This window comes from Loxodonta africana, assembly GCF_030014295.1.
Source record: "Loxodonta africana isolate mLoxAfr1 chromosome 26 unlocalized genomic scaffold, mLoxAfr1.hap2 SUPER_26_unloc_2, whole genome shotgun sequence".
NCBI lineage: Eukaryota > Metazoa > Chordata > Mammalia > Proboscidea > Elephantidae > Loxodonta > Loxodonta africana.
Window position 1 is genome coordinate 1,429,679 of NW_026974841.1, and position 24,476 is coordinate 1,454,154.

Here is a 24,476-nt window from a genome sequence, read left to right on the forward strand (position 1 = left end):
CATAGAAGATAGTATTTGGGTAGAAGTTAGTCTCTCTGGAAGGTCTTAGCTTCTGTTGACTGACATGGGCAATACGGTAGGGGCGGACCCTGGCCAGGTGGAGCTTGTGGGCAGATGCAACCTCTGGGGATGAATAATTCCGCTGCTGCTTTGTATGCTGGAAACCTCCCCACGCCAGGTGGGATGGCCAGAGAACATGGACCCGCACCTGCCAGGGGCCTTTCCTGGGACTGAAGGTCCCAACCTGCTCTCAACCTTGTCACCTTCTCAGCACATACCTTTCCTGCACACATAATCCTGCCTTTCTCCGTCACTGCCTGATCCTACTAGGAAAAAAGCATGCCGCTCAAAGAGGCCGATGTCAGGGAAATCGAGGAGACACTGCCGTTCTCCAAACTTTTGCTGTCTACGTATCCCCGCCGCCGGTGGAAGGCTGCGTATGTGGCCGGGCTGCGAAGGCAAGGCCGAAATCCTGGCATCCTGGGCCCCAGCAATCCAAAGGTTTATGGACGTGGGGACCCCAATGACGTGTTTCCCACATACAGGAGGAATCCTTGGGCCCTTCACTGGCTCGCCATCCAGCTCCACGACGTCCACTACTGGCCCTGGCCTTTGGCCGGTGCCCCATTGCACGTGTGCTCCGGAGCGATGTTTCTCCACCCATCACTATCATTCTGCCACCAGGGGATATGTGAGTGTGGGAGTCACCATTTGTCACTGGCAGCAGTGTCACAAGTCACTAGACTTCCAGATACCAGCTGACCTAGGCTGCCTTCTGCCCCAGGCAAGGTCCCGAATCCTTTATCCCAGATGCTGACACCTGGGCACTGGCGGACATTCATTTTGATCAACACAGAGGTCTGAGTGAGGGTCAGCAGGCCAGCTAGGTGAAGTGAAGGCCAGGTGGGCGGGACCAAGGCTCCTTTGCCATCACCATGGAGACAGTCCCAAAACCGGAAGAGTGGGCGGAGCTCACGATGGGCCTGATGACAAGACCCGCCAGGCAGATGACCCAGGGCCCTCCATTATGACCTATGACACCTAGTGGCCACAGGATTTGAGCACACCCTGGGAAAGCCTACGCAGGCACAGGGGAGCCCCTGGTGCGGACTGCTTCAGGGCATTGGCAGAGCAGGCCAGGTACCTCTTTCCCACTTTCCTGAGGATAGCAGTACGCAAGGCATCCCCACTCAGCATCTCTTGCCTCTCTCTGTCTCTCTCTGGATGTGTTCGTTCTCTGAAATCTCTTCCTTCTCCCCCTGAGTCACTTCACACCTTGGAGGGCCGCACAGAGCGCCCAGAGACTAAAGAGCAAAGGGGGTAGGCCTCTGGCTCTACTGGTTGTCCACGGGCAGACAAGATCTGGTAGTCTATCTGGAAGGTCTAGAGAGTAGTGATTGATTGGGGAGCTACCTCACGGGCAGACCCTGGCCAGGTGAAGCTTGCTGACATGTGGCAGCCTCTCCGGAGACTACTAATGCCGCTGGTAACATTGTATGCAAATACCCGGCTGAGAGTCAAGGGCAGAAAACGTTGACACATACCTGCCAGAGGCCTATTCTGGGTCTGAAGAGTCCACCCTGGTCTCCAGCGACTCATCATCTCAGCACACACTTTGCCTGCACACATGGAATCCGCCTCTCTCCACGAATGCCTTCTCCTGCTAGGAAACACAGGATGTCACTCAGCCAAAGGAGAGCACAGGCAAAGTCAACTGAAGCCCGCGTTTTCAACATTTTGCCCTCTGCTGGTCCACAGCCTCTGGTGGCACACTGCATGTGCGTCACTTCTCCGAAGACAAGGCCGAAATCCGGGCATCCAGGGCCCCAGCAGTCCAGAGTCTGCGGATGGCGGCACGTGGATCACCTCTTTGCCACGTACAGGAGGGAGGCCTGGGCCCTAGACTGGCTCCGCTAGAGCTCCACGACCTCAGCTATTTTCCCTGACCTTTGGCCCGTGCCCTCGTGAGTGTGTGATCTCTAGTTACACTTCAGCTCCGACCACTCTGAGTCGGCCACCTGCGGATACCTGAGCGTGGACATCAACATCTATCACTGTCTGCAGTGTCACAGGTCACTAGGAGTCTAGGCTCAGGCTGACCTTGGCTGTCTTCTGCCCAGGCAAGGAGCCTAATCCTTCAGAGGAAATGAGGACACGTGGTCACTGGCCGACATCCTTTCTTTCATCTACACAGCGGTCTAGACGAGGGGAAAGAGGCCAGGTAGGCCAGGTGAAGGCTGAGTGCGGGGCCTAAGGCTTCTTTCTCAATCACCATGGAGACAGCCACCGGAAGGCTGGGCGGAACTTCTGACGAGGACGGGTCACAAACTCTGAGCCAATAGGAGAGGTCCAGCTTAACCGGCCAGTTCCGCACAGGCCTCCATTTTACCCATGGACACACAACGGCCTCTTCTGTCCTTGGCCACAAAATCGAGGGCACCCAGGGAATAACTTCACAGTAGGCAACCCCTGATGTGGACAGGTTCGACATACTGGGACAGCAGGCAGGTACCTCTTTTCCACTTACGCTAGGATATCAGTAGGCAAGGCGCCCTCCCTCAGCATCTATGGCCCCTCCTTGTACGTGTTCATTCAGAGAAATCCCTCCGGTCTACCCCTGAGACACCTCACAAATACGAGGGGCCTGAGAGAGAGCCTGGAGATGAAACAGGGGAGGCTTCTGACTCTACCGCGTCCCCGTGGGTAGAGAATAGCAGTTAGTCTCTCTGGAAAGTGTTAGCTTCTGTTGAATGACATGGGCAATACGGTAGGGGCGGACCCTGGCCAGGTGGAGCTTGTGGGCAGATGCAACCTCTGGGGGATGAATAATTCCGCTGCTGCTTTGTATGCTGGAAACCTCCCCACGCCAGGTGGGATGGGCAGAGAACATGGACCCGCACCTGCCAGGGGCCTTTCCTGGGACTGAAGGTCCCAACCTGCTCTCAACCTTGTCACCTTCTCAGCACATACCTTTCCTGCACACATAATCCTGCCTTTCTCCGTCACTGCCTGATCCTACTAGGAAAAAAGCATGCCGCTCAAAGAGGCCGATGTCAGGGAAATCGAGGAGACACTGCCGTTCTCCAAACTTTTGCTGTCTACGTATCCCCGCCGCCGGTGGAAGGCTGCATATGTGGCCGGGCTGCGACGGCAAGGCCGAAATCCTGGCATCCTGGGCCCCAGCAATCCAAAGGTTTATGGACGTGGGGACCCCGATGACATGTTTCCCACATACAGGAGGAATCCTTGGACCCTTCACTGGCTCGCCATTCAGCTCCACGACGTCCACTACTGGCCCTGGCCTTTGGCCGGTGCCCCATTGCACGTGTGCTCCGGAGCGATGTTTCTCCACCCATCACTATCATTCTGCCACCAGGGGATATGTGAGTGTGGGAGTCACCATTTGTCACTGGCAGCAGTGTCACAAGTCACTAGACTTCCAGGTACCAGCTGACCTAGGCTGCCTTCTGCCCCAGGCAAGGTCCCGAATCCTTTATCCCAGATGCTGACACCTGGGCACTGGCGGACATTCATTTTGATCAACACAGAGGTCTGAGTGAGGGTCAGCAGGCCAGCTAGGTGAAGTGAAGGCCAGGTGGGCGGGACCAAGGCTCCTTTGCCATCACCATGGAGACAGTCCCACCACCGGAAGAGTGGGCGGAGCTCACGATGGGCCTGATGACAAGACCCGCCAGGCAGATGACCCAGGGCCCTCCATTATGACCTATGACACCTAGTGGCCACAGGATTTGAGCACACCCTGGGAAAGCCTACGCAGGCACAGGGGAGCCCCTGGTGCGGACTGCTTCAGGGCATTGGCAGAACAGGCCAGGTACCTCTTTCCCACTTTCCTGAGGATAGCAGTACGCAAGGCATCCCCACTCAGCATCTCTTGCCTCTCTCTGTCTCTCTCTGGATGTGTTCGTTCTCTGAAATCTCTTCCTTCTCCCCCTGAGTCACTTCACACCTTGGAGTGCCCGACAGAGCGCCCAGAGACGAAAGAGCAAAGGGGGAAGGCCTCTGGCTCTACTGGTTGCCCACGGGCAGACAAGATCTGGTAGTCTATCTGGAAGGTCTAGAGAGTAGTGATTGATTGGGGAGCTACCTCACGGGCGGACCCTGGCCAGGTGAAGCTTGCTGACATGTGGCAGCCTCTCCGGAGACTACTCATTCCGCTGGTAACATTGTATGCAAATACCCGGCTGAGAGCGAAGGGCAGAAAACGTTGACACGTACCTGCCAGAGGCCTATTCTGGGTCTGAAGAGTCCACCCTGGTCTCCAGCGACTCATCATCTCAGCACACACTTTGCCTGCACACATGGAATCCGCCTCTCTCCACGAATGCCTTCTCCTGCTAGGAAACACAGGATGTCACTCAGCCAAAGGAGAGCACAGGCAAAGTCAACTGAAGCCCGCGTTTTCAACATTTTGCCCTCTGCTGGTCCACAGCCTCCGGTGGCACACTGCATGGGCGTCACTTCTCCGAAGACAAGGCCGAAATCCGGGCATCCAGGGCCCCAGCAGTCCAGAGTCTGCGGATGGCGGCACGTGGATCACCTCTTTGCCACGTACAGGAGGGAGGCCTGGGCCCTAGACTGGCTCCGCTAGAGCTCCACGACCTCAGCTATTTTCCCTGACCTTTGGCCCGTGCCCTCGTGAGTGTGTGATCTCTAGTTACACTTCAGCTCCGACCACTCTGAGTCGGCCACCTGCGGATACCTGAGCGTGGACATCAACATCTATCACTGTCTGCAGTGTCACAGGTCACTAGGAGTCTAGGCTCAGGCTGACCTTGGCTGTCTTCTGCCCAGGCAAGGAGCCTAATCCTTCAGAGGAAATGAGGACACGTGGTCACTGGCCGACATCCTTTCTTTCATCTACACAGCGGTCTAGACGAGGGGAAAGAGGCCAGGTAGGCCAGGTGAAGGCTGAGTGCGGGGCCTAAGGCTTCTTTCTCAATCACCATGGAGACAGCCACCGGAAGGCTGGGCGGAACTTCTGAAGAGGACGGGTCACAAACTCTGAGCCAATAGGAGAGGTCCAGCTTAACCGGCCAGTTCCGCACAGGCCTCCATTTTACCCATGGACACACAACGGCCTCTTCTGTCCTTGGCCACAAAATCGAGGGCACCCAGGGAATAACTTCACAGTAGGCAACCCCTGATGTGGACAGGTTCGACATACTGGGACAGCAGGCAGGTACCTCTTTTCCACTTACGCTAGGATATCAGTAGGCAAGGCGCCCTCCCTCAGCATCTATGGCCCCTCCTTGTACGTGTTCATTCAGAGAAATCCCTCCGGTCTACCCCTGAGACACCTCACAACTACGAGGGGCCTGAGAGAGAGCCTGGAGATGAAACAGGGGAGGCTTCTGACTCTACCGCGTCCCCGTGGGTAGAGAATAGCAGTTAGTCTCTCTGGAAAGTGTTAGCTTCTGTTGAATGACATGGGCAATACGGTAGGGGCGGACCCTGGCCAGGTGGAGCTTGTGGGCAGATGCAACCTCTGGGGGATGAATAATTCCGCTGCTGCTTTGTATGCTGGAAACCTCCCCACGCCAGGTGGGATGGGCAGAGAACATGGACCCGCACCTGCCAGGGGCCTTTCCTGGGACTGAAGGTCCCAACCTGCTCTCAACCTTGTCACCTTCTCAGCACATACCTTTCCTGCACACATAATCCTGCCTTTCTCCGTCACTGCCTGATCCTACTAGGAAAAAAGCATGCCGCTCAAAGAGGCCGATGTCAGGGAAATCGAGGAGACACTGCCGTTCTCCAAACTTTTGCTGTCTACGTATCCCCGCCGCCGGTGGAAGGCTGCGTATGTGGCCGGGCTGCGAAGGCAAGGCCGAAATCCTGGCATCCTGGGTCCCAGCAATCCAATGGTTTATGGACGTGGGGACCCCGATGACATGTTTCCCACATACAGGAGGAATCCTTGGGCCCTTCACTGGCTCGCCATTCAGCTCCACGACGTCCGCTACTGGCCCTGGCCTTTGGCCGGTGCCCCATTGCACGTGTGCTCCGGAGCGATGTTTCTCCACCCATCACTATCATTCTGCCACCAGGGGATATGTGAGTGTGGGAGTCACCATTTGTCACTGGCAGCAGTGTCACAAGTCACTAGACTTCCAGGTACCAGCTGACCTAGGCTGCCTTCTGCCCCAGGCAAGGTCCCGAATCCTTTATCCCAGATGCTGACACCTGGGCACTGACGGACATTCATTTTGATCAACACAGAGGTCTGAGTGAGGGTCAGCAGGCCAGCTAGGTGAAGTGAAGGCCAGGTGGGCGGGACCAAGGCTCCTTTGCCATCACCATGGAGACAGTCCCACCACCGGAAGAGTGGGCGGAGCTCACCATGGGCCTGATGACAAGACCCGCCAGGCAGATGACCCAGGGCCCTCCATTATGACCTATGACACCTAGTGGCCACAGGATTTGAGCACACCCTGGGAAAGCCTACGCAGGCACAGGGGAGCCCCTGGTGCGGACTGCTTCAGGGCATTGGCAGAACAGGCCAGGTACCTCTTTCCCACTTTCCTGAGGATAGCAGTACGCAAGGCATCCCCACTCAGCATCTCTTGCCTCTCTCTGTCTCTCTCTGGATGTGTTCGTTCTCTGAAATCTCTTCCTTCTCCCCCTGAGTCACTTCACACCTTGGAGTGCCCGACAGAGCGCCCAGAGACGAAAGAGCAAAGGGGGAAGGCCTCTGGCTCTACTGGTTGCCCACGGGCAGACAAGATCTGGTAGTCTATCTGGAAGGTCTAGAGAGTAGTGATTGATTGGGGAGCTACCTCACGGGCGGACCCTGGCCAGGTGAAGCTTGCTGACATGTGGCAGCCTCTCCGGAGACTACTCATTCCGCTGGTAACATTGTATGCAAATACCCGGCTGAGAGTGAAGGGCAGAAAACGTTGACACATACCTGCCAGAGGCCTATTCTGGGTCTGAAGAGTCCACCCTGGTCTCCAGCGACTCATCATCTCAGCACACACTTTGCCTGCACACATGGAATCCGCCTCTCTCCACGAATGCCTTCTCCTGCTAGGAAACACAGGATGTCACTCAGCCAAAGGAGAGCACAGGCAAAGTCAACTGAAGCCCGCGTTTTCAACATTTTGCCCTCTGCTGGTCCACAGCCTCCGGTGGCACACTGCATGTGCGTCACTTCTCCGAAGACAAGGCCGAAATCCGGGCATCCAGGGCCCCAGCAGTCCAGAGTCTGCGGATGGCGGCACGTGGATCACCTCTTTGCCACGTACAGGAGGGAGGCCTGGGCCCTAGACTGGCTCCGCTAGAGCTCCACGACCTCAGCTATTTTCCCTGACCTTTGGCCCGTGCCCTCGTGAGTGTGTGATCTCTAGTTACACTTCAGCTCCGACCACTCTGGGTCGGCCACCTGCGGATACCTGAGCGTGGACATCAACATCTATCACTGTCTGCAGTGTCACAGGTCACTAGGAGTCTAGGCTCAGGCTGACCTTGGCTGTCTTCTGCCCAGGCAAGGAGCCTAATCCTTCAGAGGAAATGAGGACACGTGGTCACTGGCCGACATCCTTTCTTTCATCTACACAGCGGTCTAGACGAGGGGAAAGAGGCCAGGTAGGCCAGGTGAAGGCTGAGTGCGGGGCCTAAGGCTTCTTTCTCAATCACCATGGAGACAGCCACCGGAAGGCTGGGCGGAACTTCTGACGAGGACGGGTCACAAACTCTGAGCCAATAGGAGAGGTCCAGCTTAACCGGCCAGTTCCGCACAGGCCTCCATTTTACCCATGGACACACAACGGCCTCTTCTGTCCTTGGCCACAAAATCGAGGGCACCCAGGGAATAACTTCACAGTAGGCAACCCCTGATGTGGACAGGTTCGACATACTGGGACAGCAGGCAGGTACCTCTTTTCCACTTACGCTAGGATATCAGTAGGCAAGGCGCCCTCCCTCAGCATCTATGGCCCCTCCTTGTACGTGTTCATTCAGAAAAATCCCTCCGGTCTACCCCTGAGACACCTCACAACTACGAGGGGCCTGAGAGAGAGCCTGGAGATGAAACAGGGGAGGCTTCTGACTCTACCGCGTCCCCGTGGGTAGAGAATAGCAGTTAGTCTCTCTGGAAAGTGTTAGCTTCTGTTGAATGACATGGGCAATACGGTAGGGGCGGACCCTGGCCAGGTGGAGCTTGTGGGCAGATGCAACCTCTGGGGGATGAATAATTCCGCTGCTGCTTTGTATGCTGGAAACCTCCCCACGCCAGGTGGGATGGGCAGAGAACATGGACCCGCACCTGCCAGGGGCCTTTCCTGGGACTGAAGGTCCCAACCTGCTCTCAACCTTGTCACCTTCTCAGCACATACCTTTCCTGCACACATAATCCTGCCTTTCTCCGTCACTGCCTGATCCTACTAGGAAAAATGCATGCCGCTCAAAGAGGCCGATGTCAGGGAAATCGAGGAGACACTGCCGTTCTCCAAACTTTTGCTGTCTACGTATCCCCGCCGCCGGTGGAAGGCTGCGTATGTGGCCGGGCTGCGACGGCAAGGCCGAAATCCTGGCATCCTGGGCCCCAGCAATCCAAAGGTTTATGGACGTGGGGACCCCGATGACATGTTTCCCACATACAGGAGGAATCCTTGGGCCCTTCACTGGCTCGCCATTCAGCTCCACGACGTCCACTACTGGCCCTGGCCTTTGGCCGGTGCCCCATTGCACGTGTGCTCCGGAGCGATGTTTCTCCACCCATCACTATCATTCTGCCACCAGGGGATATGTGAGTGTGGGAGTCACCGTTTGTCACTGGCAGCAGTGTCACAAGTCACTAGACTTCCAGGTACCAGCTGACCTAGGCTGCCTTCTGCCCTAGGCAAGGTCCCGAATCCTTTATCCCAGATGCTGACACCTGGGCACTGACGGACATTCATTTTGATCAACACAGAGGTCTGAGTGAGGGTCAGCAGGCCAGCTAGGTGAAGTGAAGGCCAGGTGGGCGGGACCAAGGCTCCTTTGCCATCACCATGGAGACAGTCCCACCACCGGAAGAGTGGGCGGAGCTCACCATGGGCCTGATGACAAGACCCGCCAGGCAGATGACCCAGGGCCCTCCATTATGACCTATGACACCTAGTGGCCACAGGATTTGAGCACACCCTGGGAAAGCCTACGCAGGCACAGGGGAGCCCCTGGTGCGGACTGCTTCAGGGCATTGGCAGAACAGGCCAGGTACCTCTTTCCCACTTTCCTGAGGATAGCAGTACGCAAGGCATCCCCACTCAGCATCTCTTGCCTCTCTCTGTCTCTCTCTGGATGTGTTCGTTCTCTGAAATCTCTTCCTTCTCCCCCTGAGTCACTTCACACCTTGGAGTGCCCGACAGAGCGCCCAGAGACGAAAGAGCAAAGGGGGAAGGCCTCTGGCTCTACTGGTTGCCCACGGGCAGACAAGATCTGGTAGTCTATCTGGAAGGTCTAGAGAGTAGTGATTGATTGGGGAGCTACCTCACGGGCGGACCCTGGCCAGGTGAAGCTTGCTGACATGTGGCAGCCTCTCCGGAGACTACTCATTCCGCTGGTAACATTGTATGCAAATACCCGGCTGAGAGTGAAGGGCAGAAAACGTTGACACATACCTGCCAGAGGCCTATTCTGGGTCTGAAGAGTCCACCCTGGTCTCCAGCGACTCATCATCTCAGCACACACTTTGCCTGCACACATGGAATCCGCCTCTCTCCACGAATGCCTTCTCCTGCTAGGAAACACAGGATGTCACTCAGCCAAAGGAGAGCACAGGCAAAGTCAACTGAAGCCCGCGTTTTCAACATTTTGCCCTCTGCTGGTCCACAGCCTCCGGTGGCACACTGCATGTGCGTCACTTCTCCGAAGACAAGGCCGAAATCCGGGCATCCAGGGCCCCAGCAGTCCAGAGTCTGCGGATGGCGGCACGTGGATCACCTCTTTGCCACGTACAGGAGGGAGGCCTGGGCCCTAGACTGGCTCCGCTAGAGCTCCACGACCTCAGCTATTTTCCCTGACCTTTGGCCCGTGCCCTCGTGAGTGTGTGATCTCTAGTTACACTTCAGCTCCGACCACTCTGGGTCGGCCACCTGCGGATACCTGAGCGTGGACATCAACATCTATCACTGTCTGCAGTGTCACAGGTCACTAGGAGTCTAGGCTCAGGCTGACCTTGGCTGTCTTCTGCCCAGGCAAGGAGCCTAATCCTTCAGAGGAAATGAGGACACGTGGTCACTGGCCGACATCCTTTCTTTCATCTACACAGCGGTCTAGACGAGGGGAAAGAGGCCAGGTAGGCCAGGTGAAGGCTGAGTGCGGGGCCTAAGGCTTCTTTCTCAATCACCATGGAGACAGCCACCGGAAGGCTGGGCGGAACTTCTGACGAGGACGGGTCACAAACTCTGAGCCAATAGGAGAGGTCCAGCTTAACCGGCCAGTTCCGCACAGGCCTCCATTTTACCCATGGACACACAACGGCCTCTTCTGTCCTTGGCCACAAAATCGAGGGCACCCAGGGAATAACTTCACAGTAGGCAACCCCTGATGTGGACAGGTTCGACATACTGGGACAGCAGGCAGGTACCTCTTTTCCACTTACGCTAGGATATCAGTAGGCAAGGCGCCCTCCCTCAGCATCTATGGCCCCTCCTTGTACGTGTTCATTCAGAGAAATCCCTCCGGTCTACCCCTGAGACACCTCACAACTACGAGGGGCCTGAGAGAGAGCCTGGAGATGAAACAGGGGAGGCTTCTGACTCTACCGCGTCCCCGTGGGTAGAGAATAGCAGTTAGTCTCTCTGGAAAGTGTTAGCTTCTGTTGAATGACATGGGCAATACGGTAGGGGCGGACCCTGGCCAGGTGGAGCTTGTGGGCAGATGCAACCTCTGGGGGATGAATAATTCCGCTGCTGCTTTGTATGCTGGAAACCTCCCCACGCCAGGTGGGATGGGCAGAGAACATGGACCCGCACCTGCCAGGGGCCTTTCCTGGGACTGAAGGTCCCAACCTGCTCTCAACCTTGTCACCTTCTCAGCACATACCTTTCCTGCACACATAATCCTGCCTTTCTCCGTCACTGCCTGATCCTACTAGGAAAAATGCATGCCGCTCAAAGAGGCCGATGTCAGGGAAATCGAGGAGACACTGCCGTTCTCCAAACTTTTGCTGTCTACGTATCCCCGCCGCCGGTGGAAGGCTGCGTATGTGGCCGGGCTGCGACGGCAAGGCCGAAATCCTGGCATCCTGGGCCCCAGCAATCCAAAGGTTTATGGACGTGGGGACCCCGATGACATGTTTCCCACATACAGGAGGAATCCTTGGGCCCTTCACTGGCTCGCCATTCAGCTCCACGACGTCCACTACTGGCCCTGGCCTTTGGCCGGTGCCCCATTGCACGTGTGCTCCGGAGCGATGTTTCTCCACCCATCACTATCATTCTGCCACCAGGGGATATGTGAGTGTGGGAGTCACCGTTTGTCACTGGCAGCAGTGTCACAAGTCACTAGACTTCCAGGTACCAGCTGACCTAGGCTGCCTTCTGCCCTAGGCAAGGTCCCGAATCCTTTATCCCAGATGCTGACACCTGGGCACTGACGGACATTCATTTTGATCAACACAGAGGTCTGAGTGAGGGTCAGCAGGCCAGCTAGGTGAAGTGAAGGCCAGGTGGGCGGGACCAAGGCTCCTTTGCCATCACCATGGAGACAGTCCCAACACCGGAAGAGTGGGCGGAGCTCACCATGGGCCTGATGACAAGACCCGCCAGGCAGATGACCCAGGGCCCTCCATTATGACCTATGACACCTAGTGGCCACAGGATTTGAGCACACCCTGGGAAAGCCTACGCAGGCACAGGGGAGCCCCTGGTGCGGACTGCTTCAGGGCATTGGCAGAACAGGCCAGGTACCTCTTTCCCACTTTCCTGAGGATAGCAGTACGCAAGGCATCCCCACTCAGCATCTCTTGCCTCTCTCTGTCTCTCTCTGGATGTGTTCGTTCTCTGAAATCTCTTCCTTCTCCCCCTGAGTCACTTCACACCTTGGAGTGCCCGACAGAGCGCCCAGAGACGAAAGAGCAAAGGGGGAAGGCCTCTGGCTCTACTGGTTGCCCACGGGCAGACAAGATCTGGTAGTCTATCTGGAAGGTCTAGAGAGTAGTGATTGATTGGGGAGCTACCTCACGGGCGGACCCTGGCCAGGTGAAGCTTGCTGACATGTGGCAGCCTCTCCGGAGACTACTCATTCCGCTGGTAACATTGTATGCAAATACCCGGCTGAGAGTGAAGGGCAGAAAACGTTGACACATACCTGCCAGAGGCCTATTCTGGGTCTGAAGAGTCCACCCTGGTCTCCAGCGACTCATCATCTCAGCACACACTTTGCCTGCACACATGGAATCCGCCTCTCTCCACGAATGCCTTCTCCTGCTAGGAAACACAGGATGTCACTCAGCCAAAGGAGAGCACAGGCAAAGTCAACTGAAGCCCGCGTTTTCAAGATTTTGCCCTCTGCTGGTCCACAGCCTCCGGTGGCACACTGCATGTGCGTCACTTCTCCGAAGACAAGGCCGAAATCCGGGCATCCAGGGCCCCAGCAGTCCAGAGTCTGCGGATGGCGGCACGTGGATCACCTCTTTGCCACGTACAGGAGGGAGGCCTGGGCCCTAGACTGGCTCCGCTAGAGCTCCACGACCTCAGCTATTTTCCCTGACCTTTGGCCCGTGCCCTCGTGAGTGTGTGATCTCTAGTTACACTTCAGCTCCGACCACTCTGGGTCGGCCACCTGCGGATACCTGAGCGTGGACATCAACATCTATCACTGTCTGCAGTGTCACAGGTCACTAGGAGTCTAGGCTCAGGCTGACCTTGGCTGTCTTCTGCCCAGGCAAGGAGCCTAATCCTTCAGAGGAAATGAGGACACGTGGTCACTGGCCGACATCCTTTCTTTCATCTACACAGCGGTCTAGACGAGGGGAAAGAGGCCAGGTAGGCCAGGTGAAGGCTGAGTGCGGGGCCTAAGGCTTCTTTCTCAATCACCATGGAGACAGCCACCGGAAGGCTGGGCGGAACTTCTGACGAGGACGGGTCACAAACTCTGAGCCAATAGGAGAGGTCCAGCTTAACCGGCCAGTTCCGCACAGGCCTCCATTTTACCCATGGACACACAACGGCCTCTTCTGTCCTTGGCCACAAAATCGAGGGCACCCAGGGAATAACTTCACAGTAGGCAACCCCTGATGTGGACAGGTTCGACATAGTGGGACAGCAGGCAGGTACCTCTTTTCCACTTACGCTAGGATATCAGTAGGCAAGGCGCCCTCCCTCAGCATCTATGGCCCCTCCTTGTACGTGTTCATTCAGAGAAATCCCTCCGGTCTACCCCTGAGACACCTCACAACTACGAGGGGCCTGAGAGAGAGCCTGGAGATGAAACAGGGGAGGCTTCTGACTCTACCGCGTCCCCGTGGGTAGAGAATAGCAGTTAGTCTCTCTGGAAAGTGTTAGCTTCTGTTGAATGACATGGGCAATACGGTAGGGGCGGACCCTGGCCAGGTGGAGGTGTGGGCAGATGCAACCTCTGGGGGATGAATAATTCCGCTGCTGCTTTGTATGCTGGAAACCTCCCCAGGCCAGGTGGGATGGGCAGAGAACATGGACCCGCACCTGCCAGGGGCCTTTCCTGGGACTGAAGGTCCCACCCTGCTCTCAACCTTGTCAGCTTCTCAGCACATACGTTTCCTGCACACATAATCCTGCCTTTCTCCGTCACTGCCTGATCCTACTAGGAAAAAAGCATGCCGCTCAAAGAGGCCGATGTCAGGGAAATCGAGGAGACACTGCCGTTCTCCAAACTTTTGCTGTCTACGTATCCCCGCCTCCGGTGGAAGGCTGCGTATGTGGCCGGGCTGCGAAGGCAAGGCCGAAATCCTGGCATCCTGGGCCCCAGCAATCCAATGGTTTATGGACATGGGGACCCCGATGACATGTTTCCCACATACAGGAGGAATCCTTGGGCCCTTCACTGGCTCGCCATTCAGCTCCACGACGTCCGCTACTGGCCCTGGCCTTTGGCCGGTGCCCCATTGCACGTGTGCTCCGGAGCGATGTTTCTCCACCCATCACTATCATTCTGCCACCAGGGGATATGTGAGTGTGGGAGTCACCATTTGTCACTGGCAGCAGTGTCACAAGTCACTAGACTTCCAGGTACCAGCTGACCTAGGCTGCCTTCTGCCCCAGGCAAGGTCCCGAATCCTTTATCCCAGATGCTGACACCTGGGCACTGGCGGACATTCATTTTGATCAACACAGAGGTCTGAGTGAGGGTCAGCAGGCCAGCTAGGTGAAGTGAAGGCCAGGTGGGCGGGACCAAGGCTCCTTTGCCATCACCATGGAGACAGTCCCACCACCGGAAGAGTGGGCGGAGCTCACGATGGGCCTGATGACAAGACCCGCCAGGCAGATGACCCAGGGCCCTCCATTATGACCTATGACACCTAGTGGCCACAGGATTTGAGCACACCCTGGGAAAGCCTACGCAGGCACAGGGGAGCCCCTGGTGCGGACTGCTTCAGGGCATTGGCAGAACAGGCCAGGTACCTCTTTCCCACTTTCCTGAGGATAGCAGTACGCAAGGCATCCCCACTCAGCATCTCTTGCCTCTCTCTGTCTCTCTCTGGATGTGTTCGTTCTCTGAAATCTCTTCCTTCTCCCCCTGAGTCACTTCACACCTTGGAGGGCCCGACAGAGCGCCCAGAGACGAAAGAGCAAAGGGGGAAGGCCTCTGGCTCTACTGGTTGCCCACGGGCAGACAAGATCTGGTAGTCTATCTGGAAGGTCTAGACAGTAGTGATTGATTGGGGAGCTACCTCACGGGCGGACCCTGGCCAGGTGAAGCTTGCTGACATGTGGCAGCCTCTCCGGAGACTACTCATTCCGCTGGTAACATTGTATGCAAATACCCGGCTGAGAGTGAAGGGCAGAAAACGTTGACACATACCTGCCAGAGGCCTATTCTGGGTCTGAAGAGTCCACCCTGGTCTCCAGCGACTCATCATCTCAGCACACACTTTGCCTGCACACATGGAATCCGCCTCTCTCCACGAATGCCTTCTCCTGCTAGGAAACACAGGATGTCACTCAGCCAAAGGAGAGCACAGGCAAAGTCAACTGAAGCCCGCGTTTTCAACATTTTGCCCTCTGCTGGTCCACAGCCTCCGGTGGCACACTGCATGTGCGTCACTTCTCCGAAGACAAGGCCGAAATCCGGGCATCCAGGGCCCCAGCAGTCCAGAGTCTGCGGATGGCGGCACGTGGATCACCTCTTTGCCACGTACAGGAGGGAGGCCTGGGCCCTAGACTGGCTCCGCTAGAGCTCCACGACCTCAGCTATTTTCCCTGACCTTTGGCCCGTGCCCTCGTGAGTGTGTGATCTCTAGTTACACTTCAGCTCCGACCACTCTGGGTCGGCCACCTGCGGATACCTGAGCGTGGACATCAACATCTATCACTGTCTGCAGTGTCACAGGTCACTAGGAGTCTAGGCTCAGGCTGACCTTGGCTGTCTTCTGCCCAGGCAAGGAGCCTAATCCTTCAGAGGAAATGAGGACACGTGGTCACTGGCCGACATCCTTTCTTTCATCTACACAGCGGTCTAGACGAGGGGAAAGAGGCCAGGTAGGCCAGGTGAAGGCTGAGTGCGGGGCCTAAGGCTTCTTTCTCAATCACCATGGAGACAGCCACCGGAAGGCTGGGCGGAACTTCTGATGAGGACGGGTCACAAACTCTGAGCCAATAGGAGAGGTCCAGCCTAACCGGCCAGTTCCGCACAGGCCTCCATTTTACCCATGGACACACAACGGCCCCTTCTGTCCTTGGCCACAAAATCGAGGGCACCCAGGGAATAACTTCACAGTAGGCAACCCCTGATGTGGACAGGTTCGACATACTGGGACAGCAGGCAGGTACCTCTTTTCCACTTACGCTAGGATATCAGTAGGCAAGGCGCCCTCCCTCAGCATCTATGGCCCCTCCTTGTACGTGTTCATTCAGAGAAATCCCTCCGGTCTACCCCTGAGACACCTCACAACTACGAGGGGCCTGAGAGAGAGCCTGGAGATGAAACAGGGGAGGCTTCTGACTCTACCGCGTCCCCGTGGGTAGAGAATAGCAGTTAGTCTCTCTGGAAAGTGTTAGCTTCTGTTGAATGACATGGGCAATACGGTAGGGGCGGACCCTGGCCAGGTGGAGGTGTGGGCAGATGCAACCTCTGGGGGATGAATAATTCCGCTGCTGCTTTGTATGCTGGAAACCTCCCCAGGCCAGGTGGGATGGGCAGAGAACATGGACCCGCACCTGCCAGGGGCCTTTCCTGGGACTGAAGGTCCCAACCTGCTCTCAACCTTGTCACCTTCTCAGCACATACCTTTCCTGCACACATAATCCTGCCTTTCTCCGTCACTGCCTGATCCTACTAGGAAAAAAGCATGCCGCTCAAAGAGGCCGATGTCAGGGAAATCGAGGAGACACTGCCGTTCTCCAAACTTTTGCTGTCTACGTATCCCCGCCTCCGGTGGAAGGCTGCGTATGTGGCCGGGCTGCGAAGGCAAGGCCGAAATCCTGGCATCCTGGGCCCCAGCAATCCAATGGTTTATGGACATGGGGACCCCGATGACATGTTTCCCACATACAGGAGGAATCCTTGGGCCCTTCACTGGCTCGCCATTCAGCTCCACGACGTCCGCTACTGGCCCTGGCCTTTGGCCGGTGCCCCATTGCACGTGTGCTCCGGAGCGATGTTTCTCCACCCATCACTATCATTCTGCCACCAGGGGATATGTGAGTGTGGGAGTCACCATTTGTCACTGGCAGCAGTGTCACAAGTCACTAGACTTCCAGGTACCAGCTGACCTAGGCTGCCTTCTGCCCCAGGCAAGGTCCCGAATCCTTTATCCCAGATGCTGACACCTGGGCACTGGCGGACATTCATTTTGATCAACACAGAGGTCTGAGTGAGGGTCAGCAGGCCAGCTAGGTGAAGTGAAGGCCAGGTGGGCGGGACCAAGGCTCCTTTGCCATCACCATGGAGACAGTCCCAACACCGGAAGAGTGGGCGGAGCTCACGATGGGCCTGATGACAAGACCCGCCAGGCAGATGACCCAGGGCCCTCCATTATGACCTATGACACCTAGTGGCCACAGGATTTGAGCACACCCTGGGAAAGCCTACGCAGGCACAGGGGAGCCCCTGGTGCGGACTGCTTCAGGGCATTGGCAGAGCAGGCCAGGTACCTCTTTCCCACTTTCCTGAGGATAGCGGTACGCAAGGCATCCCCACTCAGCATCTCTTGCCTCTCTCTGTCTCTCTCTGGATGTGTTCGTTCTCTGAAATCTCTTCCTTCTCCCCCTGAGTCACTTCACACCTTGGAGTGCCCGACAGAGCGCCCAGAGACGAAAGAGCAAAGGGGGAAGGCCTCTGGCTCTACTGGTTGCCCACGGGCAGACAAGATCTGGTAGTCTATCTGGAAGGTCTAGAGAGTAGTGATTGATTGGGGAGCTACCTCACGGGCGGACCCTGGCCAGGTGAAGCTTGCTGACATGTGGCAGCCTCTCCGGAGACTACTCATTCCGCTGGTCACATTGTATGCAAATACCCGGCTGAGAGCGAAGGGCAGAAAACGTTGACACATACCTGCCAGAGGCCTATTCTGGGTCTGAAGAGTCCACCCTGGTCTCCAGCGACTCATCATCTCAGCACACACTTTGCCTGCACACATGGAATCCGCCTCTCTCCACGAATGCCTTCTCCTGCTAGGAAACACAGGATGTCACTCAGCCAAAGGAGAGCACAGGCAAAGTCAACTGAAGCCCGCGTTTTCAAGATTTTGCCCTCTGCTGGTCCACAGCCTCCGGTGGCACACTGCATGTGCGTCACTTCTCCGAAGACAAGGCCGAAATCCGGGCATCCAGGGCCCCAGCAGTCCAGAGTCTGCGGATGGCGGCACGTGGATCACCTCTTTGCCACGTACAGGAGGGAGGCCTGGGCCCTAGACTGGCTCCGCTAGAGCTCCACGACCTCAGCTATTTTCCCTGACCTTTGGCCCGTGCCCTCGTGAGTGTGTGATCTCTAGTTACACTTCAGCTCCGACCACTCTGAGTCGGCCTCCTGCGGATACCTGAGTGTGGACATCAACATCTATCACTGTCTGCAGTGTCACAGGTCACTAGGAGTCTAGGCTCAGGCTGACCTTGGCTGTCTTCTGCCCAGGCAAGGAGCCTAATCCTTCAGAGGAAATGAGGACACGTGGTCACTGGCCGACATCCTTTCTTTCATCTACACAGCGGTCTAGACGAGGGGAAAGAGGCCAGGGAGGCCAGGTGAAGGCTGAGTGCGGGGCCTAAGGCTTCTGTCTCAAGCACCATGGAGACAGCCACCGGAAGGCTGGGCGGAACTTCTGACGAGGACGGGTCACAAACTCTGAGCCAATAGGAGAGGTCCAGCCTAACCGGCCAGTTCCGCACAGGCCTCCATTTTACCCATGGACACACAACGGCCCCTTCTGTCCTTGGCCACAAAATCGAGGGCACCCAGGGAATAACTTCACAGTAGGCAACCCCTGATGTGGACAGGTTCGACATAGTGGGACAGCAGGCAGGTACCTCTTTTCCACTTACGCTAGGATATCAGTAGGCAAGGCGCCCTCCCTCAGCATCTATGGCCCCTCCTTGTACGTGTTCATTCAGAGAAATCCCTCCGGTCTACCCCTGAGACACCTCACAACTACGACGGGCCTGAGAGAGAGCCTGGAGATGAAACAGGGGAGGCTTCCGACTCTACCGCGTCCCCGTGGGTAGAGAATAGCAGTTAGTCTCTCTGGAAGGTCTTAGCTTCTGTTGACTGACATGGGCAATACGGTAGGGGCGGACCCTGGCCAGGTAGAGCTTGTGGGCAGATGCAACCTCTGGGGGATGAATAATTCCGCTGCTGCTTTGTATGCTGGAAACCTCCCCACGCCAGGTGGGATGGGCAGAGAACATGGACCCGCACCTGCCAGGGGCCTTTCCTGGGACTGAAGGTCCCAACCTGCTCTCAACCTTGTCACCTTCTCAGCACATACCTTTCCTGCACACATAATCCTGCCTTTCTCCGTCACTGCCTGATCCTACTAGGAAAAAAGCATGCCGCTCAAAGAGGCCGATGTCAGGGAAATCGAGGAGACACTGCCGTTCTCCAAACTTTTGCTGTCTACGTATCCCGGCCTCAGGTGGAAGGCTGCGTATGTGGCCGGGCTGCGAAGGCAAGGCCGAAATCCTGGCATCCTGGGCCCCAGCAATCCAAAGGTTTATGGACATGGGGACCCCGATGACATGTTTCCCACATACAGGAGGAATCCTTGGGCCCTTCACTGGCTCGCCATTCAGCTCCACGACGTCCGCTACTGGCCCTGGCCTTTGGCCGGTGCCCCATTGCACTTGTGCTCCGGAGCGATGTTTCTCCACCCATCACTATCATTCTGCCACCAGGGGATATGTGAGTGTGGGAGTCACCATTTGTCACTGGCAGCAGTGTCACAAGTCACTAGACTTCCAGGTACCAGCTGACCTAGGCAGCCTTCTGCCCCAGGCAAGGTCCCGAATCCTTTATCCCAGATGCTGACACCTGGGCACTGGCGGACATTCATTTTGATCAACACAGAGGTCTGAGTGAGGGTCAGCAGGCCAGCTAGGTGAAGTGAAGGCCAGGTGGGCGGGACCAAGGCTCCTTTGCCATCACCATGGAGACAGTCCCACCACCGGAAGAGTGGGCGGAGCTCACGATGGGCCTGATGACAAGACCCGCCAGGCAGATGACCCAGGGCCCTCCATTATGACCTATGACACCTAGTGGCCACAGGATTTGAGCACACCCTGGGAAAGCCTACGCAGGCACAGGGGAGCCCCTGGTGCGGACTGCTTCAGCGCATTGGCAGAGCAGGCCAGGTACCTCTTTCCCACTTTCCTGAGGATAGCGGTACGCAAGGCATCCCCACTCAGCATCTCTTGCCTCTCTCTGTCTCTCTCTGGATGTGTTCGTTCTCTGAAATCTCTTCCTTCTCCCCCTGAGTCACTTCACACCTTGGAGTGCCCGACAGAGCGCCCAGAGACGAAAGAGCAAAGGGGGAAGGCCTCTGGCTCTACTGGTTGCCCACGGGCAGACAAGATCTGGTAGTCTATCTGGAAGGTCTAGAGAGTAGTGATTGATTGGGGAGCTACCTCACGGGCGGACCCTGGCCAGGTGAAGCTTGCTGACATGTGGCAGCCTCTCCGGAGACTACTCATTCCGCTGGTCACATTGTATGCAAATACCCGGCTGAGAGCGAAGGGCAGAAAACGTTGACACATACCTGCCAGAGGCCTATTCTGGGTCTGAAGAGTCCACCCTGGTCTCCAGCGACTCATCATCTCAGCACACACTTTGCCTGCACACATGGAATCCGCCTCTCTCCACGAATGCCTTCTCCTGCTAGGAAACACAGGATGTCACTCAGCCAAAGGAGAGCACAGGCAAAGTCAACTGAAGCCCGCGTTTTCAAGATTTTGCCCTCTGCTGGTCCACAGCCTCCGGTGGCACACTGCATGTGCGTCACTTCTCCGAAGACAAGGCCGAAATCCGGGCATCCAGGGCCCCAGCAGTCCAGAGTCTGCGGATGGCGGCACGTGGATCACCTCTTTGCCACGTACAGGAGGGAGGCCTGGGCCCTAGACTGGCTCCGCTAGAGCTCCACGACCTCAGCTATTTTCCCTGACCTTTGGCCCGTGCCCTCGTGAGTGTGTGATCTCTAGTTACACTTCAGCTCCGACCACTCTGAGTCGCCCTCCTGCGGATACCTGAGTGTGGACATCAACATCTATCACTGTCTGCAGTGTCACAGGTCACTAGGAGTCTAGGCTCAGGCTGACCTTGGCTGTCTTCTGCCCAGGCAAGGAGCCTAATCCTTCAGAGGAAATGAGGACACGTGGTCACTGGCCGACATCCTTTCTTTCATCTACACAGCGGTCTAGACGAGGGGAAAGAGGCCAGGGAGGCCAGGTGAAGGCTGAGTGCGGGGCCTAAGGCTTCTTTCTCAATCACCATGGAGACAGCCACCGGAAGGCTGGGCGGAACTTCTGACGAGGACGGGTCACAAACTCTGAGCCAATAGGAGAGGTCCAGCCTAACCGGCCAGTTCCGCACAGGCCTCCATTTTACCCATGGACACACAACGGCCCCTTCTGTCCTTGGCCACAAAATCGAGGGCACCCAGGGAATAACTTCACAGTAGGCAACCCCTGATGTGGACAGGTTCGACATACTGGGACAGCAGGCAGGTACCTCTTTTCCACTTACGCTAGGATATCAGTAGGCAAGGCGCCCTCCCTCAGCATCTATGGCCCCTCCTTGTACGTGTTCATTCAGAGAAATCCCTCCGGTCTACCCGTGAGACACCTCACAACTACGAGGGGCCTGAGAGAGAGCCTGGAGATGAAACAGGGGAGGCTTCCGACTCTACCGCGTCCCCGTGGGTAGAGAATAGCAGTTAGTCTCTCTGGAAGGTCTTAGCTTCTGTTGACTGACATGGGCAATACGGTAGGGGCGGACCCTGGCCAGGTGGAGCTTGTGGGCAGATGCAACCTCTGGGGGATGAATAATTCCGCTGCTGCTTTGTATGCTGGAAACCTCCCCACGCCAGGTGGGATGGCCAGAGAACATGGACCCGCACCTGCCAGGGGCCTTTCCTGGGACTGAAGGTCCCAACCTGCTCTCAACCTTGTCACCTTCTCAGCACATACCTTTCCTGCACACATAATCCTGCCTTTCTCCGTCACTGCCTGATCCTACTAGGAAAAAAGCATGCCGCTCAAAGAGGCCGATGTCAGGGAAATCGAGGAGACACTGCCGTTCTCCAAACTTTTGCTGTCTACGTATCCCCGCCTCAGGTGGAAGGCTGCGTATGTGGCCGGGCTGCGAAGGCAAGGCCGAAATCCTGGCATCCTGGGCCCCAGCAATCCAAAGGTTTATGGACATGGGGACCCCGATGACATGTTTCCCACATACAGGAGGAATCCTTGGGCCCTTCACTGGCTCGCCATTCAGCTCCACGACGTCCGCTACTGGCCCTGGCCTTTGGCCGGTGCCCCATTGCACGTGTGCTCCGGAGCGATGTTTCTCCACCCATCACTATCATTCTGCCACCAGGGGATATGTGAGTGTGGGAGTCACCATTTGTCACTGGCAGCAGTGTCACAAGTCACTAGACTTCCAGGTACCAGCTGACCTAGGCTGCCTTCTGCCCCAGGCAAGGTCCCGAATCCTTTATCCCAGATGCTGACACCTGGGCACTGGCGGACATTCATTTTGATCAACACAGAGGTCTGAGTGAGGGTCAGCAGGCCAGCTAGGTGAAGTGAAGGCCAGGTGGGCGGGACCAAGGCTCCTTTGCCATCACCATGGAGACAGTCCCACCACCGGAAGAGTGGGCGGAGCTCACCATGCGCGTGATGGCAAGACCCGCCAGGCAGATGACCCAGGGCCCTCCATTATGACCTATGACACCTAGTGGCCACAGGATTTGAGCACACCCTGGGAAAGCCTACGCAGGCACAGGGGAGCCCCTGGTGCGGACTGCTTCAGGGCATTGGCAGAGCAGGCCAGGTACCTCTTTCCCACTTTCCTGAGGATAGCAGTACGCAAGGCATCCCCACTCAGCATCTCTTGCCTCTCTCTGTCTCTCTCTGGATGTGTTCGTTCTCTGAAATCTCTTCCTTCTCCCCCTGAGTCACTTCACACCTTGGAGTGCCCGACAGAGCGCCCAGAGACGAAAGAGCAAAGGGGGAAGGCCTCTGGTTCTAGTGGTTGCCCACGGGCAGACAAGATCTGGTAGTCTATCTGGAAGGTCTAGAGAGTAGTGATTGATTGGGGAGCTACCTCCCGGGCGGACCCTGGCCAGGTGAAGCTTGCTGACATGTGGCAGCCTCTCCGGAGACTACTCATTCCGCTGGTCACATTGTATGCAAATACCCGGCTGAGAGCGAAGGGCAGAAAACGTTGACACATAACTGCTAGAGGCCTATTCTGGGTCTGAAGAGTCCACCCTGGTTTCCAGCGACTCATCATCTCAGCACACACTTTGCCTGCACACATGGAATCCGCCTCTCTCCACGAATGCCTTCTCCTGCTAGGAAACACAGGATGTCACTCAGCCAAAGGAGAGCACAGGCAAAGTCAACTGAAGCCCGCGTTTTCAAGATTTTGCCCCCTGCTGGTCCACAGCCTCCGGTGGCACACTGCATGTGCGTCACTTCTCCGAAGACAAGGCCGAAATCCGGGCATCCAGGGCCCCAGCAGTCCAGAGTCTGCGGATGGCGGCACGTGGATCACCTCTTTGCCACGTACAGGAGGGAGGCCTGGGCCCTAGACTGGCTCCGCTAGAGCTCCACGACCTCAGCTATTTTCCCTGACCTTTGGCCCATGCCCTCGTGAGTGTGTGATCTCTAGTTACACTTCAGCTCCGACCACTCTGAGTCGGCCTCCTGCGGATACCTGAGCGTGGACATCAACATCTATCACTGTCTGCAGTGTCACAGGTCACTAGGAGTCTAGGCTCAGGCTGATCTTGGCTGTCTTCTGTCCAGGCAAGGAGCCCAATCCTTCAGAGGAAATGAGGACACATGGTCACTGGCCGACATCCTTTCTTTCATCTACACAGCGGTCTAGACGAGGGGAAAGAGGCCTGGTAGGCCAGGTGAAGGCTGAGTGCGGGGCCTAAGGCTTCTTTCTCAATCACCACGGAGACTGCCACCGGAAGGCTGGGCGGAACTTCTGACGAGGACGGGTCACAAACTCTGAGCCAATAGGAGAGGTCCAGCCTAACAGGCCAGTTCCGCACAGGCCTCCATTTTACCCATGGACACACAACGGCCCCTTCTGTCCTTGGCCACAAAATCGAGGGCACCCAGGGAATAACTTCACAGTAGGCAACCCCTGATGTGGACAGGTTCGACATACTGGGACAGCAGGCAGGTACCTCTTTTCCACTTACTCTAGGATATCAGTAGGCAAGGCGCCCTCCCCCTCAGCATCTATGGCCCCTCCTTGTACGTGTTCATTCAGAGAAATCCCTCCGGTCTACCCCTGGGACACCTCACAACTACGAGGGGCCTGAGAGAGAGCCTGGAGATGAAACAGGGGAGGCTTCCGACTCTGCCGCGTCCCCGTGGGTAGAGAATAGCAGTTAGTCTCTCTGGAAGGTCTTAGCTTCTGTTGACTGACATGGACAATACGGTAGGGGCGGACCCTGGCCAGGTGGAGCTTGTGGGCAGATGCAACCTCTGGGGGATGAATAATTCCGCTGCTGCTTTGTATGCTGGAAACCTCCCCACGCCAGGTGGGATGGCCAGAGAACATGGACCCGCACCTGCCAGGGGCCTTTCCTGGGACTGAAGGTCCCAACCTGC